The following is a 17,492-nucleotide window of genomic DNA, read 5'->3' as shown; positions in this document are numbered from 1 at the left end:
TGCAGACGTGCCCACCTGGATCTCTTAATTTCAATTGTCAGCAGGTCCGAAGAGCAGCGGCCAATCAGGTGCGGCCGTCAAGCCCCTGGGCCCGGCAGTCGCTGCGCGGCTCCAATTTAAAGGTCAGCTGATAAGCGGCGAGATTCATGCATAATCTGGGCCAGCTCTGGCGGCAGACCGGCGGCCTGAGGCGAAAGGAAAGCACACAAACACACACACACACACACACAAACACACACACACGGATGCACTCGACAGACAGTCAGTGTGTTTTGTCTGCGGCCGACCCTCTCAGGCTCTTGGCTTTGACGGAGGGTCTGTCTTTAGCCTCCACAGCTCCATCAGGTTGGCTAACACAGCCTTGCTAATTGCATTAATAGGTCCAGTGAGTATCTGACTTTATTTTGTTTATTCATTTGTATGCGGTGCCTTTTGCAATTCGCTGCAATTAGGACAACGCTGAAATCCATCCTCTAAATGGCACCGAGCCCTGAGGGACACGGTGAAATGGAAGCGGCCGCCTCGACCCGGGCCGAGCGCAGATTCAACAGAACAACGCTTTGATTCGCTGAGGCCGGTGCGAGGTTATCGCTTCATTTCTGCTTCTGTCGTCTCAGCGCTCCGACTCACGACCGCACTTCGTTTGACATCGCTCTTGACATCTCGCTCTGAAAGATTTCAAATAATAAAAAAAAAAAATCAGCAGTATTCTTGAGTCTGCGGCGGTCGAACAACCTCGCCTCGGAAGTGAAGCGATGCTTTGCGATGTTATCAACCCGCCGCGGGTTCGCTAACGCTGCGCCGCCGTGAAGCTGCAGGTTTCCCAAACACACATCCAGCGTGCCATTCGGGTTAATTTCCCCGTCTCTATGTACCCAATTACCTAAATCTGCTGATCTGATTATAGCGAACAGAGCCTTTAATTGAATGTTAAGCTGTTCGATTTGATAAAATCAGGTTGTATTCTGTGCAGAAAAGCACATATTTCCCCCCCCCCCATGGGGCCGGAAGGTTTTAATCTCGCACGGGGCCCCTTCTTTTCGCCGCCTTCTAATCCAAGCAATTCTTTAATTGGATGCGTTATTCCAAATGAGATTAACACTCTCTGTAATTAAAGAATCGGGGGCAGTGTGAAGCAACTCGTCCAGGCCCCTGACATTTGCATCGCTGTCACGGGAAGCTGTTTGAAAAGCGCACAATGGGATAAAAAGGGAGCCGCGAGCGGATGCTAATTCGGCGAAAGACGAGCGGCCGCAGCAGCCTGTCGGGTGGGTCAGTAGGTGGCGCCGCCGCACGTGCCTGCGCTCCTTTCTCACACCTTTCTCCTGACCCGCCTGCTTCCCCCCCCCCCCCCCCCGGTCTCCTTTTTTTTTTTTTTTTTGCGAGAGTCATGACTTCCTCCTAGCGAGCTCGGCGCTGCGCTCGCCACAGCTCGCGACACGTCATTGTGTTTGACGTCTCCGCAGGCGCCCGGGCGACAATCGGCGGCGACGTTTGTCCGGCCAGCTTTGGATCAGCGTCGCCGCCCGGCGCCAGGTTTGCCTGTCGGCTCTCATAACCAGACACACACCTTCACGGGCCGGGCGGCCGCTCCCAGCAAATTGCAGGCGGATTCCTGCGCTCGCTCCAAGTTGTTGCCCCCCTGCAAAAAGGACAAACACAATAAAAAAAACAAAAACAAACAGTGGGAGCAGAATTGATTTTTGGGAGAGACCCCTGGCTGTTTTTTTTTTTGATCTGTATTTTGAAGCGCCCAACGAGACCTGCTTCACTTTTTTTTTTTTTTTTTTTTATAGTTCTTTTCTTCTTGTGAGTTCCCTTTTGTGACACAGATGCTTCCACGGCTCAGTTTTTTTTTTTTTTTGGCTAGCGAGTCCCTTTGTCTGCCACCACAATGCCTTCACACCTGTCCTTCCAGGGACTCCTGTATGTCTGGAGTCTTTCGGGACCCCCCAACCCCTCCTCCCTCCAACCGCTCATTTCCCCTTCAGTGGTAACTCTATCTCCCACATCCACACGCAGGCATGTCAGCATGTGCCACTCGCAGCCGTCGCCGTCCCTAATGGATGCAACTCAACCCCTCTTCTGACATTCTAATGCACTTTTCTTTTTCTTTTTTTCGATCCTCCCCCGACCCACTCGCTACCTCTCCCTCTCTCTCTCCCTCTCCCAAACTCAGACAAATCCCTCATAAGTTCTCCTGAGCCAAGTCCTGTCCTGCGGCTGGCTCCCCACTCTAACGTTTCCATCTGGTTCGGTGGCTCATATTCCAAGAGTGCGTCGCCAGCATACCAGCGTGCAATCCGTTATACCCAGAGCTGAGCCCCTCCCCCCCACACACACACACACCAAAAATGCTGCATCTCAATCAGACGACGTTTCGCGCCCCTTTAAAGTGTTGCATTTGTCTGAAGTGCCGTGACACAATGCACAACATTCCCATGGCAGATTATAATTGCTAATTTGCCCGCTGTGGGACAATAAAGGCTCACCATATCTTATTAACTTTCACAACAATAATGTGTGTCTCTAGTGTCCCAGTCAAGTTCCCTGACAGGTTTTTTTCTTTTCTTCCTTTAATTCTTTGGAAGGTCCACCCATTGAAAGCTCAAACCCATCAGTTTTGCAGGACGCTGTAAAACAGAGGGCTACTTTTTATTTATTCATTTCTTTGGATTGTTAGTTTTCCAATGCAGCTCCACTGAAGGCTGGCGAGGCAGCATTTTCCTCTTAAACTGCTTTGTCTATGAAGCAGTCGTTCCAAGGCGGTAAAAAGCAACACGAAGAAACATCTGTTAGTTAAATTTATTGCAGTTCATTTCTTTAGCTCATGCATATTTGATAACCGGCGCTGTACAGCAGGTGCCATTTGAAGCAGAGGTCGTTCGCCCCTCGTGTTCACCCCAGAATAATGAAAACGACTTCTTCCGCTCTCTTTATGTGGCTCCGCTTCCCTGCAACCCTACCCGACACATATAGTCAGCAGCGTCTGAGCCAATCGCAGCCTGCTATTAACATGTGTGTGTGGGCTGCAAGATGAAAGCTAATCTCATGAAACAGATGTCACCTTATCATATTGGACCACCCACAACCGAGGCAGCAACCAGAGGGTAAAAGACTCCCGTGTTTTAGCTGACAGCCTGTCACAGATCCTCACAAGTTTTCAGGTGAACGACTAACAACCCGGATAACCATCTGTAGCTCCTTTTTTCCCCCTCCCTTTTTCCCCCTTATTTTTTTGGCTGCTCAAGTCAGGTCCTCCCACTTTTTCCTCCCACATCAGACGAGCAAGCATTTCTGGGATAAAATCTTAGCCAGATTTGAGGCTCTTTTATTTTTCCGCCTGGCTGTTTTGCGAGCGTCACAAGACTGATTACAAGCCATGTGTTCACTTAGGACATGTGCACGCATGTTCAGCACAACAGCTTTGTTGCACGCGGAGGATCTTTTACATCGGCGGGCTCTCACCGGGACCTGCATGCAATGCTTTATTAGGCCTTTTAACACAAATAGCCCGTTGATCTAATGGGGACGACTTGAAGTTGAAGTTGAACACGATCATCAGGAATGGGGAAGGAATGGGATTGAAGTGACTTGGGCGTGTTTTTTTATTTAGCGAATGCAAAGTCCTTAAGCCAAGCAGTTGCCTCCTGGTTTGCTGTATGGAGGGTGGGTAATCCTCCTTCCAGGCTTTGGAGAGGGCAAGCCTCAATGATGTGTTCCATTATTGGGCGTGGTGATCAAACTTGTTGGTGGCAGACGGGCTGCAGGTCTGAGTGTTTGACAAACTGCTGATCCACTGGGGAGAAAAATGCCTTGTTGATGTCAGGAGTCAGAGGTCCACACACCTCCGACCTTGAAGCACTACATACAACACCAGCCACTTTATTAGGTACCCGCTAGCTGCAAGGTGCGCCTCATGAAGTGTACATAGTGTATGTTTGTCGTTTTTTTGGTTTTTTTTGGTAATTTTATTGAAAAAAACCCAATGAGGATTGTCTAAAACCGCATTGTCTGTCATGGTATTAGGTTCACAGTTTGTTTCTCTGCACATCATCTCACCACTAAGTATTCATAAAGTGGAGGATGGTGGGATTTTGCACTCTAATTATGTAGCCATCCAATCAATAGTAATAAAAAATGACGTCTGGAAGAACAATTGGTGTTTTCTCGCTGGCGCCGCAATGTGCGAATCCTCATTTTCGGTGTCCTCAATTTTCTTCTGGCCATTTGGAGTGTTACATTTTATTTGCGCTGACTTTCGCCCGCTTGTATTTGCTGCCCTGCGGCTACGGCGAACAAACATGTAAAAAAAAAAAAAGAGAAAAAGGAATGAAGAAGAGCCAAATCTCAGCCAGCTTAATGTGAAAAGCCAGCACGGGGAACTCAAACAAATTCCAGGACAGAGTACAAAGCAAGTGAATTGGTCTTGAAAGAACATTTCCGCGTGCGACCCCGTCAGCTAGAGGTGCGCACAGAAATGAAGGGAGCTCCTCCAATGGATATGTGTTTATGTTTTCTTTTTATTTATCTGCCTACACTGTGCTCCCAGCATGTTTACTTTTTCAGTTCTGCAGAGTTGCTCATGGTTGAAATTCGTTTAATGATAAAGATTATTATTTAAATAGGCTGCTGGCTATGCCTGCCGTTGTCATTTAGGAATGCGAGTTGTGTTTTGTTTGCATAATTAATTCGATTGCGGCTTCATCCGGAAATTTTATTTGCGCCGCACCAGACATATACACGGGAGGATGACCGCCAGACCATTTCTGTGTGTGTGTGTGTGTGTGGGTGTGGGTGCGGGCGTGCATGCGTGCGTGCGTGTGCATGTGCCTGTTTGAGTGTGCGAGTGTTCAGTCAATAGTGTGCAAATATTGAGGAAATTCCCACAGCACTGTCTTATTTACAGGATCTGTTGTGTCAAACGGGCAACGCAGGCAAGGCCGCGCAGTAGACACACACACACACACACACACACACACACACACACACACACACACACACACACACACACACACGCAGGCATGCACACGCCCAGTGCGTGCCCTTCAGAATCAATAGCAGTAATATAAACATCAATGCGTCTATTTCACACCGCTGTGCAGAACGCAGGCCTGCTGCTATGCTTCACACGTCGGCAGGGCAGCTATTAAAGGCTCCCGGGTCACACGTCACCTCCGGACCTGCACCAACCGACGGTGCGGCTGAGCGCTGACATGGGCCACGTTTCATTTTGACGCTACCTTTGGAGAGTAGGTTTCATAAATTAATCAAACACGAGGGAGATGACAAATGTCATCAACCACATGTTTGTTTGTTTGTTTGTTTTTTGTTTGTTTGTTTTGTTTGTTTTGTTTGTTTTTCTTTCAATCTGTGAGTGTCTGGAATCAACACGTGAAGCCAAGCCAGTCGGCACTGAGGCCGACCACAAGGTGTGTTTGTGTTCTTAAACTCACTGTAGGGTCACATTTCTGTCACCCAAACGTACACAGCTAGAATTGAAAATAACACAAAGAGGAAACTTTAATATTGCAAGGCTAAACTCATAACGTAGTCAATTTATGTTGTTATTATGCATTCAGATCCATTTTGAAATATTTTTTCATATTCTTGAGTTTTGTTGTTTTAAATTCTTCAGCTGCTATGAATCTTTGCTTTTACACCGAGTGTATCCACAACTGGCTTCCAGTTTGTTCAGGGAGAGGTGGACACACAATAGAAAGAGGCAAACTCTGGTCCACCTGGTAGTCAAGTGAACTAAATGCAGGAAGTGGACTACAAAGCAAAGCATCTTGGGTTAACTCACCCTTAAGTTGCCTCAGTTGTTAAGTGCAGGGCGTCCGGTGTACTAAGCACCAGATGATTCCCTCAGTAATTCCTGCTGCAGCGCCACCACAGGCGAGAAGGGGTAATGGATTGAAAAGGTTTTTGGTTGGTTTGACAGAGCGGTGCAGTGTGAAAACAACTCTTAGAAGAAGAAGAAGACCTTTATTGATCCCACGGTGGGGAAATTTGCGTGATTACAGCAACAACACAAAAAGGCTACAGCGCAAAAGGTTAAGAATTATATTAAGTGAAGATATAGACAAAAATAAAATATCTGTAAGTATATACAGAAAAATAAAAAGCGAGATGTTTACATTATTAAAGGAGAAGGAGGGACGCAGCTATTCTGTGCTGCTCCTTGAAATGTTTTCGTCTGTGTTTTTGCATCGCTGCCGTTAGTGAGTCATGCAGCGCACGAGCCCTCTAACTGTGCCAATCATGGAGCGCACGAGGGTTCCCTCGGTCACTACACAGTCAGTTTGGTCACTAACAGTTAGAAGTGAACCGCAAGTGCCGAGATCCAGCCGAGCGCAGCGCAGTGTATCTCCTTTTCCTCTTCTGCCCCCCCTCCCCCCTCCCCCTCCCTCTCCCCGAGCCCCCGGCCCCTTTGTTCGCCGCCATGAGCCGCCTGTCACGCCGTTCCCCCGATGACCTCGGCGGCGGCATGAATAATTCACCTGGCAGGTGTGTGGCCCCGCCCTCCCTCGCACCCGCCCACCCGGGACACATCACAGCCTCCCAGCGGAGACGCGCCCAGGGTTCCTCCTCACCCATCAAATATTTAGCCGGCCGCCCACGGCCCCCGCCGCGCCGCTGCGCGTCCCGCTGTTCTTCTCAACTCTCAGACCATCAGAGATGAAGTGACGAGGCTTTAAGCACTTGAAATATTTAGCCTTCGTTCAGGCCTCTCGTCATGCCGAGCAAAAATCTCAGTAACAAGAGAGCACAATGGCCGTCCGCCGCTGTCCACAGCGAAACCTGAACGCTCACATCCCAGACATAACTTTTTTTTTCCCCTCGTCCCTGTTTCACTGCTGAGCTGAGCATCGCCGGATGGCCTGCAGACAAACTTCGCCGACGGACCCGGTCGGCCGCGCACGTTCCCGCCGCGTCTCCCACGACGATGGCGCAAAAGACTGAAATGTGAGACACTCTCGCTTTGAGTGTTTTGTGCACCGGGGTTCTGTTGGCGGTCGATGTGCTTGTCACTCAGGGTGATGTGTGGGACGGCGACGGCGGCAGCGAGCGAGTGTGTGCGTGTGTGTGTGCGTGCGTGCGTGGATGCGCTCCAGTCTAATTTCCGGATCTGTGCGAACCTCTGCAGAGGCCGGGAGAAGCACAGATTTTTCTCGGTCGGCCTTTAAGAGGATGCGTCAGCCAACGTGCATCTCGGAGCTGCAGCCGAGAGAATTTTGTTGTTTTCCTGGTCGTTCCCGCACATGTTGGGATGTGGAGGAAAAGCCCAAATCCTGCGACTGGACATTTAAGGTTCAAGGTTCAAGCTTCATTATCAATCAATCAATCAATCAATCTTCAATCATTCATTCAAGATAGCTTTATTGTCAATCCTAGAATATATATATACAGAGCATTGAAATTTCATTACCCAGCGGCATACGGTGCAAGGATAACATGCAGGTACAAAAAAATAAAAAAAATAAAAAAATGTATAAAACTACATCAAAGTAGTGCACATAAAGAATGAGAGTGCAAAACTGCAAGAATACTGCAGTAACACAAGTTATGAAATGCAAAAAAAAAAAAAAAAATACAAGAGACAAAACAAGGCGCAACATAAAGTGGCAGATGCAGTCCTGAGATTTTTTTTAATTCAGTAAAGACACATAACAATCCGGCCGGTTTAATCCAGACTTTCTCCCCCCTTGGTGGTGCAGAAGTCAGAAATGTTTGCGGGTGCAATCACAGCTGGCGACTCAGGCGACCCTGTCAAAGGTCGTCCTCCCCTCTGATACCAACCGCGGTAACGCTCACATCGTTAACACAACCCGCCGTTGCACCACACATGTGAAGGCGAAGCTGGCAGGTGCTTCATGGGAACATGACTGGTGCAAGCGCAACATCTGTGCCCTCTGACCCCTGCACACGTGATGAGGTGGCTCAGGTTCGTTGGGTGAGAGCTGCCCTTGACTGGCGCCCGACTCCAAATTGGTCGGGAGAGACGATGCTGACATGCGTGCCTTCAACTAAAAGGGAAGAAAAAGGATAAAAAAAAAAAAAAAAACCTTGAGGGCGCTTTAGCCGATGCTTCACGCTCTTGAGTGTCAGAGAGATGCTTCACTCTTGAGCATGGTGGTTGGGTGGGTGATAAATGCGAGCAGGAAAACACACCGGAGCAGTGGGTGGGTGGTTGGTGGGGGGTTGTGGCTGCCGTGGCTATCGATTCCTCCACAGTCTCTTGTTCAATCCAGTAGCCAAATCTTTAGCTTTAGATTCTTACACTAAATTTCCTTAATAGATCATCAGCGTTTTGTTCCCAAAGGGAAACGCTTTAATCCAGCTATTAGCACCGAGGCTCTGACAAGTGAGCATTGAAAAGCAATGCAAAAATATGGCAGTGTGTAAAATGTGTCAAGAGCCCTGGGAGCAGAGGTTCCCCCACCATGAAATAAACATACTCACTCCTGAATAAAGCACACAAGAGAAGTGCACCACACACATGGACATGCATTCACTCTCACTCTCTCTCTGCATGGTGGTGCAATACATCCTCTGGATAATGAGTGCACTTAGGGGGAGGCTGCTTCATTTATGTATTTATTTATTCATGTACTTGGTTGGTTTAGTTTAATTTGGTTTATTTGGGTGACCTGTTCATAGTCCTGAAATTCATCACCAAATGACATGACAACACACACTGTTACACAAAAAGCTCAACGTAAACAAACAGAGAAATTCCCTTTAGGTATCATACATGAAGGTAACATTGATATTTTTCATGTTTATGTTCTCAGAGAACAAGACAGAACGTTTGAATGTGACAGACATTGCACCTTTGCATTTAAAAAAATATATATATTTATGTGCTTGTGTGGGAGGTTCAGCGGCTCGCCCGGCTCTGTGTCCGTGGATGTGTGTGTGTTTACATTCGTCAGAGCAGCCCTGACCGCAGGGTGGGCTTTTATTAAAGAGTTGTAATGAGTGAGAGCCATCACGGGCCCGCTCGCCTATTGATTCCCTATAAAGAGCACTCAGTGCAGATGTGCTGTGATCCATAGATAATGCTTTGCACAGAGGGTGTCAGCCAAGCACAGAGGCGTCGGCCACATATTAATTCCGACTCCGCTAATAACGGCCCGTCTGCGGCAAATTACCCGGCTTTTCGCGGAGGATTAGCGAGCCGTCTCGGAGAAACTCGCCGCCAACGTGTCCGCTTGACGCACGGCGGGGGGGAAAGTTCAGACTCGCCGTGGACGGACGACCAAGTCGAACATTCTGCCGTGCGATTCCAGGCTTTGTCGAATCCTCCCACGGAAAAACAGCCAACAATCGAGCAATCAGCCGACATAATGGAGCCGTGATGAAACGGTCTTCCAGCGTGAACGTCAAGCTGGGCTCAGCCCGCCGCACCATTAGCGCTGAAATATCAAAGATGTCTGCGTGGCAACAAAAAAAAAGAAAAAAAAAAAGAAGAAGAATTATGTCTGCGACTGGACACCCACGCGCAGGCAGACGCGCGGTGCACCGGCTCACCTCTCCTCGCCGTTTAGTATTGTGCTGAGTCTGTGGCACCAAAGCAGACATGACAGGATCATTATCTGTCTGTATTTAATGAAAGCGCGCATATACCGTCGGCGCTGTACAATCCTGTGCATTACAGTCATGGCAAGAGGTCACAGCTGTCATTCACTCCGCGTCCCACAGGCTGACCTGAAAAGGGAAAAATAGAAAGAGAAGCGAGAGAAAAAACATCTACACGACGGGGAGAAAAAATTGTATTCATTTATTTTTTTTAAACCTTCACCTCGCCAGAGCATTTAAGCGGCCTGTGCTTGGTCGACATTTTCAGAAGTGCTCGGACGAGCTCGTTGTTTTACAGCCGAGAGTCTGTGATTGGAAACCGGTGAAAGTGGAGAAAAAGACCCCGGATTTTCCTGCCATCCTCAGAGATATTTGACAGGAATCAAAGAATGTCTTCCGACACGCTCAACATCTGTTCCCTCCGTTTTGCAAAGAATACCACTGATGCAAAAATAATAATGGTGATAAATAGCTTGGCCCCGAGTGACTTGGTAAAAGACGGGTGGCTCTTTATTTCGAGCTGAACAATTGAATGAGCTTTCAACATCGTTGTCGAATAAATGTTTTTTATGTGCATTTTCAGTTTTGTTGTTTGAAATAGACTCCTGGCAAGACTCAGGGTAAGATAGGCGAAAAGAAAGAGAGAAAAACTCAATCCCGGCGACAAATATGTCCCATCCAGCTGTTTGTAAATCACCTCAGCAAAGCCTCTCCATTCGCTCTTGTCAAATTGTCTTTGTGACGTTGAATGCCGCCGTAATGAAAAGTCCAAATTGTACCTCTGCGGCTGAGGTCAAAGAAATCATCCATGACACTCTTACAAAAACCCTTGGACAGTGACAAATTGCTTTCGAAACCAACGCAAACAGGCGAAGGGTGTCAGCTGCAACAACAAACAAACACTGAAAACGGCCCTCGCCACGTGCTTCCAGCAGCTATATTAAATCATCGGTGCAAAATCGGGATCTCTGAGTCGATTCTCCTAGCGGCCCGTCTGAAGATGACATTGGAGAGGCAGTTTTTCAGAGGATGTGTGAATAAAAGCTTCACTCTTTTGCTTCTGGGCGGAAGGAATCTGTGATGTTCTGGGCTTCTGATTGGTATTTGGAAGAGACAGAGTGGAAAACAGATGTATATCCTCTAATTGCTCTCTGTCTGGAAGGGCTTTCACTTCTGTTAGGGTGGTTAAGATCACGCATGCATGCTACATGACCTCCACCGTTATATACGTCAATATCAAACATGCAGATGAGACAGGACTACTTGAGCACTCTGCGGTGCCACTGGGAGAAAACAGCACCACACAACCGTCTCACACAGCTGAGCTTTGGTCTGCCAGACTCCTTGGTATCATGTCCAGGTCACTTTGAGGACACCAGGGAAGTGGAGAGGAGAGGAGAGGAGAGGAGGGTGGAGGTGTGGGGATGGAGGAGACATTAACTTTTCTCAACGTGACCACAATCAGCTTGAACACAGATGTTCCGTAAGGCGTATTAACTGGAGTGTCCAAGTTCTGCAACTGAACTCCAGGATGGTTCCCATTTCTCTCCCCATCAGACGTTCACAGAAATAGTTATCATGCACCTGCATGCTTGTAAAAGTGTTGGGAAGTGTGGGAAAATACATTGGAAATTATACTAATTTATTGATTTTATATATTTAAATATATATATTTTTTAAAGTGGCTCTGTTACGTCATAGTTTTGCTCAGCATGAACGCCAAAACAAACCGGCTCCCTGCACCTCCTCTGTTTGTTTGTTTTAAACAAGAAATGACAATTTAAGGCATTTTCTGGCAGGCTATGTTGTTATTAGCATTAATAAGAGTCTGTTCACCACACAGGAGGCAGGTGTAATGTCACTTTATACACATTTTGTGCAGTGGCATCACACAATGCTACTGCTTTTTTTTGTTGGAATGTCAAATAAGACTAACTTTTCCCATATTGCCTTAAAACAAACGTCCGTCCGGGACTTTGAGCACGATTGACAATCAAAACAGTTCACAGCATTGACAGTCTGACAGGGATACAAAAAATAGACCAGCAATATTTAAATATTCACATGGTCTTAACAACATCAGTCAGAGACTGTCAAAGAGTTTCTCTCTCCACTTTCAGCCTCAAAAAAAAAAAAAAAGATACGACTCAGCTGACAGAAACATGGTCATTTATTAATGAGCTGGATCTTTACAGAGATTTAATTCAACAAGGTGTGATATTTAAAAGCGTGTCCGGTTGTTGTAAATCACGCTGCCGCTGCTCCCGCTGCCATTACCGGTATGTACGAAGACTTGGAGCTGGGACCATTTCCGGACATTGGCTGCTTGTGTAAACGAGCTAATCCAAGAGTCGGCCGCGATCCGATTTCCCTGACCGAGTCCCCAGTCGATGTGCAGCAGCAGATTATGTGTGAGTGTGACCATGGACGCAGGGTCCCCTCCTGGGGCCCGAGGGCCGGCGGTGAGATTGAGGAGTCACCTCATCACTAGTGATCCGTGCGGGTCGACACACACACACACACACACACACACACACACACACACACACACACACACACACACACACACACACACACACACATGTACACGCGCCGACACACACATGCGGGTCCAGGCCAGTTCATTTCAATGCAAATAAGCCGCCTCTCGCCTCCGGTTCTTCTGGGACCAGAGTTTGGCAGGGCTGCGTTTTCTCTCTCTCTATCATACGGCGGATCTAGATTGTGTAGCGGGCTCTCGGCGCACAACCAAACAGCCGTGAGTGCGCCGAGCTCGCCGCTCGCCCGAACTGACTGATTGAGTTTTATGTTAAGCACCGGCCGCTGTTTTCAATGCCAAGCTTGTTGCAGTTTTGCTCCCCGCTCATGCGGAAAGACGCGGGGGCATCCTCCCGCCCTGACTGATGCGTGTTTACACTGCCCTAAATGTGCCGCATGATTCCCATTGTTTAGCGTCGGCGAGCGGCGCTATTGTTATGCTGATGGACGACTGGTCTCCGGCGCCGCATCGCAGCCGTGGCGAGATCCTTTCGTTCTCCGGAGAGCCAAGGCCGCTCCTTTCGAGGGACAGACTACCGCAAATTAAAATGTGCGCGTTATCGCGCTTTAATTACCATCGCAACTTTGTTGCTGGAAATAGGTTCTGGCCAAGTGACGGCCGTCGACACGAAGCTGACCTAGAAACATCGAGATGAGTTTCCATTTTCTCTCTCGAACCTCCTTTTTTTTTTTTTTTTATCCATCTTGGCTCTCACCGTCGGTGAACCGAGTCACCTTTCACACGGATTCCCTGGGAGAGAGCGGCAGCAGGTGAGCGTGCACACGCGCACGCCTCGTGTTTGCATACGCTGAGGGAATTAAATGTGTATTTTCAGTGTGCATTGTTGAGTTTGTGTCAGTGTGCGTGTGTGCTGTGGGGTTTTTGTGTCTGTGTGCTGCAGCACGTGCGAGCGTGACCCCGCTGTTTGAGGTCACCGCTGATGAAGTGGGCTTCCTGAGAGACAGCCAGTGGCCCTGGAGGACTGACACTGTGTGACACCGCTCTCCGTCAGCCTGATTAGTCACCCCTTTGATGCCGCAGCCTATATTAAGGCTGTTATGTTTCAAAAGGGAAGGAAGAAAAAAAAAGAAAGAAAGCCCACTTGCCTTGAATAGGCCTGATTGAGAGAAAGGCAGAGCGATCAAGTAGTCAGAGCACCTTCCTCTTTGAAACGGTTACTTCACACGCTGCGCTGTTTGGTTTCTGAGACGATGTGAATGTGCTGCCGGATTTGCGCGCGGGCAGCCGTCTGCGACTCGCAGATTAGTTTCCCTTTGATTGCGGCTCTTTTTTTTTTTTTTTTTTTGTACCTGTTGCATTGTTGCCAGTTTTAAAAGATCCCAAATGATTGCAAAAGGTGCTTCAGAGAGATTGAAAAGTTTCCATTTTGTGAAAGTTTTAAACGCAATTAAGAGCAATTGGAGCGCCTCAGATCTCCTGCTTTCACCTGGTAAAGAGCCCATTCAAAGCATTTAAAGAGGGAAGGAAACCTTCAAGGTGATTTAGCGAACCTTCCATCGCATTCACTTGGACCAATTACAGTTGTGGCTGCGTGACACCGTGCACGCTGCTGGTTAAGAGGATTCTGCCAAAGCCAGTCGAGAATAAAGTGAAACACTGTTTTCCACCGGCCAAATCCTTTGGTTCTTCTTTCAATGTGAAAATGCCTCCTTAATGCTGCCTTAGCATCCATGCTAATCTCTTTAGCAGTAGCAGCCATTCTTTACAGCTCGTAGTAGCTTCTACTTCCTGGTCTTCTGCTGTGGTTTACCAGTGTAGGTTGGCACTGTGGTTTTGCGGTTATCGCAAGAGCCACACACACACACACACACATCCTGTTAAAACTGCATTTTATTAGAGAGTTAGAACTGCCAATCAAGATCTTCCTTCTTGTATCACATTTTAACTTCCTGGCTTCTGTTCCTGGAAACATTTTTCCGAAAATATAAAAACACAACAATTAGTCCAATAATTGCTTACTATTTTTTTTAAGTCACTGCATCTGTAACTCTGGAGATTAACCACTACCTGAGGACACGGTCAGAGGGTGTGTGTGTGTGTGTGTGTGTGTGCGGGTGGTGAAGTATTCATACTTCTCACACCCACCGTCACAAGCATATGCTTTCTTCCCCACGCGGCGGGGGAGCTCAGCTCCACTTTGACAGAGGAGTGAAAGCAGAGATGAGGCGATTTGATGAAGTGGAAAAAGAGGGAAGAAGTTATAACCTGCTGCTGTACATAGCCGAGGGCGGCGGTTGGAAGAGAGGAACCCAGTTTCCTGTGTGTGTGTGTGTGTGTGTGTGTGTGTGTGTGTGCATGTGTGAGCGTCTGGAGTTGTCAGACTACCTCGGAGCTCTGTTAGTTCCACAGCTGTAGAAAACATTTTGCAAGATCAAAGCGTTGAACACTCCTGAGGACTGGATAGGAGCCAGTTCTCCCCGTCCCGCTTCCCCCCTCCCACACACACACACACACACACACACACACACACATGAGCGCCACGACACTTACACTGACATCCTAGTTCATCCAGCGTTTAGCCTGCACCCTCCCCAGGGATTTCACATCGGCTGGAGTCGGCCGTCCAAAACAGCCTCACCTGGAATGGAGCGCCAGCAGGTGCGGAGATAAGGCGGCAGCAGCTCTCGGTGGTATCAGGCCGAGCGCAGCCACAGCCCCCCCCCCCCGCTCCCACACCACCACCATCGCAACCCCCAGGTACTCTTTGACAGAAATAATCGAGTCAGGGAGGTGGTGGGAGGTTAATGAAGCACTCCCAACACACGGCCGACCTTTTCCCCGGCCCCGCCGCAAATCATCGCCGTGCACTTTTTTTTTTCTTTCGAGGGGGGACATTTTTAAATGAAAGCCCTTAAATAATTTATCTAACCACAGTCCCCGCAAGGCCCGTCATTAAAGATTGTCCATGACATTTCACTACCCCCCCCAACCCCCCCGACTCACCACCTCACACCCAGTCGGAGAAACGTCACCGTGCCTGCTTCTTTCCCGCCGCTGCAACCCTGTCCGTCTTTTGTCTCCCGTCTGATGCGTCTCTCCGTCTGAGCGCCCCGCTTCACTCCCTCTCTCTCTACCCTCCGCCTGCCGTGACGTTAACCGCATTAAATATTGATCCCAGGTGTGTCGCGCGCGCGGCTAACAGAATGACAGACAGGCGTCAGGGGCGCCCGCTGTGATCCGGCGCAAATTGGAAATCCAGCTGAGCGCCGTTCAAAGTTCCGCCAGCTCGAAATCAAAATTTTACTTTATGCCGCTCGTCTGGCGGCCCCATCAACAAGTTAAAATTTAATGTGATTTAAAATGTGGCGAATCCTGAGAGGTAAAATAAAAGTATACAGGCGGCATCGTCTCAGCTCGACGTAATGTGGAGCACCAGTGATTCTCTTTCCGATGCTAAAGTTGGTACCAACGACGGTCTGATGCTTTTGGAAAAGTGGAGCCGAAACAACAGACAACACATTGGAGCTCAAACTGACACATCTCGACAACATTTGACAACTGACCAAAAAGTCCACTCATTTTGCTTGCTCGCGCACCGTGACATTGTTGACATTGTGATGTCACAAAGGGAGCTGATATCGCTCACAGATCGGTGTTGGTCGTCCCCCCCCCCCCCCCCTCCAGACCATCTTTGCCCCCCCCCCTGCCCCCCACAAAAGAAATTAAAAGTGTGTAAGGTCCAACAAAGCCTCACCTTTAAGAGGAGGCTGTAAACAGAGGGCTAAATGCACCGTTTCCTGGGCATCGGTAGAATTTCAATCTAATTGTGTGTAGCTGCGGCTACATTGGAGTCCAGGAGGAAAAGTAAAGTTTGGAAAAATCAGTTTGCAAACCAGCATCGCAGCATGAGAGACATCTCCTCCGCTCTCCGTCTCTCTCACACGAACCGCAGTGTTTATTTTTGTAGCCGGACGTACTGATGAATTTGCATCAGCCGGCCTCGCCTGGAACAAAGTCAACAAAGACGGGGCGAGCGGCGGCAAAGCAAACAGATGGACACACGTGTTTGCGGCGCTGACATAAATCAAACTGCGGCGGCGGCGGCGGCGGCAACCACAAAGTCGGCCGCTCACGCTCGCGCTGCCGCACACAAGTGTGAAAGACAAAGTGGACCGGATCAGATGTGTTGAGGCGAGAGCGCTGTCATTCCGCATGAAACGCAATTCATCAGGCCCATTTGCTGATGAAACGGGGCAAAATGAGACGTGACAGCCATTCAAGTCATACAATATTGATATTAGCAGAAAACGCTATCAGATGCGGCGTGCGAGGCCGTGGGCGCACTCACACACACACACACACACACACACACACACACACACACACACACTGTCACACACACACACACGCTCAGGCTCCCTGTGGACCAGTGGGAGGGAGGCACACACTAACTCTGCTAAATTTAACAGATTCTGCAGAGCTGAAGGGAGTCCCCGCAAACCTGCAAGTTCACTCCAGCAAACCTCACACTGTGATTTCACCACTTTCTTTACTTTACGGGAGTCTGAACTGAACTGAACTGAACTGGGGATTTCATCCATCATCATCCATCATCATCCATGTCACGCACTCCGCAGGGTCACAGGGCATCTTGGGGTCTGTCCCAGCGGCCTTAGGGTAGCACCCGAGCTGACCAGTTCATCTCAGAGCCACGCAGAGAGACAAACAAGCTGTTGGACTCATTATAGAACAGTGTTTCTCAAAGTGGGTGCCTAACCCTAATTCCAGCCTTATCGCTAACCCTAATGCCATGCAAGTCTATGGGGTCAAAAGTCAACTTTGTCCTAGAGACATGGGGCCACTTGCAGGTTCATCGGGATCCCTCAAGACACAGCCACGTTAAATTTGGGGCTTCTAGCCCCAGATTTGTGTGTGTGTCTGTGTGTGTGTGGGGGGGGGCATGAAAAATGTTCTTCCTCCAAGGTGGGGAGTGACAGAGAAAGTTTGAGAACCACTGCCATAGACTAACTGAAAAAGAACAAAAAGCGTTGATGGAGTTGCTCAGCGATGAATGAAATTGGATTTCAGTTAGTAGCTTACCAAATATAAAAACAGACATCAACATTTTGACCTGGTGCATTGTTGGAGAGTGCGCGCTATTAGTGTTGTTTCAATGAATTCAATTGGGAAAAATAAAAGTCTAAAAATAACTCTGACAAGCTGCATCAACACCTGGTGACTTCCACTAAGTTCTTTCAAGTAGATTAACAAGTACGGAATACTTTGAAAACACCAATTGACCCCTGGGCATCACTGTATAATATTTGCTGATCCAATTAAGAATCCAACTAATCCAATATGTTTCCATTATGTATTGCAAAACCTGTAGGCAGCTCAACTCGCACAT

The 17,492-nt window shown here is 48.4% G+C and overlaps 1 protein-coding gene and 1 long non-coding RNA gene across 2 annotated transcripts in view; one reads left to right on the top strand and one right to left on the bottom strand.

The window, feature by feature from the left end:
- Positions 1-17,492, top strand: part of pacrg (PARK2 co-regulated) — a 129,998-nt gene that overhangs the window by 79,788 nt on the left and 32,718 nt on the right. The gene's annotated exons all lie outside the window — the stretch shown is intronic.
- On the bottom strand, positions 7,636-9,745 carry LOC142883277 (uncharacterized). Its single transcript, XR_012926031.1, has 2 exons — positions 9,159-9,745; positions 7,636-8,030 (listed from the first exon to the last, which is right to left on the bottom strand). It is a non-coding gene; the product is annotated as an uncharacterized LOC142883277 (long non-coding RNA).

Source organism: Nelusetta ayraudi, unplaced genomic scaffold, assembly GCF_046127955.1.
Source record: "Nelusetta ayraudi isolate G7.1 ecotype Tasmania unplaced genomic scaffold, CSIRO-AGI_Nayr_v1 ptg000007l, whole genome shotgun sequence".
Classification (NCBI taxonomy): domain Eukaryota; kingdom Metazoa; phylum Chordata; class Actinopteri; order Tetraodontiformes; family Monacanthidae; genus Nelusetta; species Nelusetta ayraudi.
This window is presented reverse-complemented; position numbering and strand designations above follow the sequence as displayed.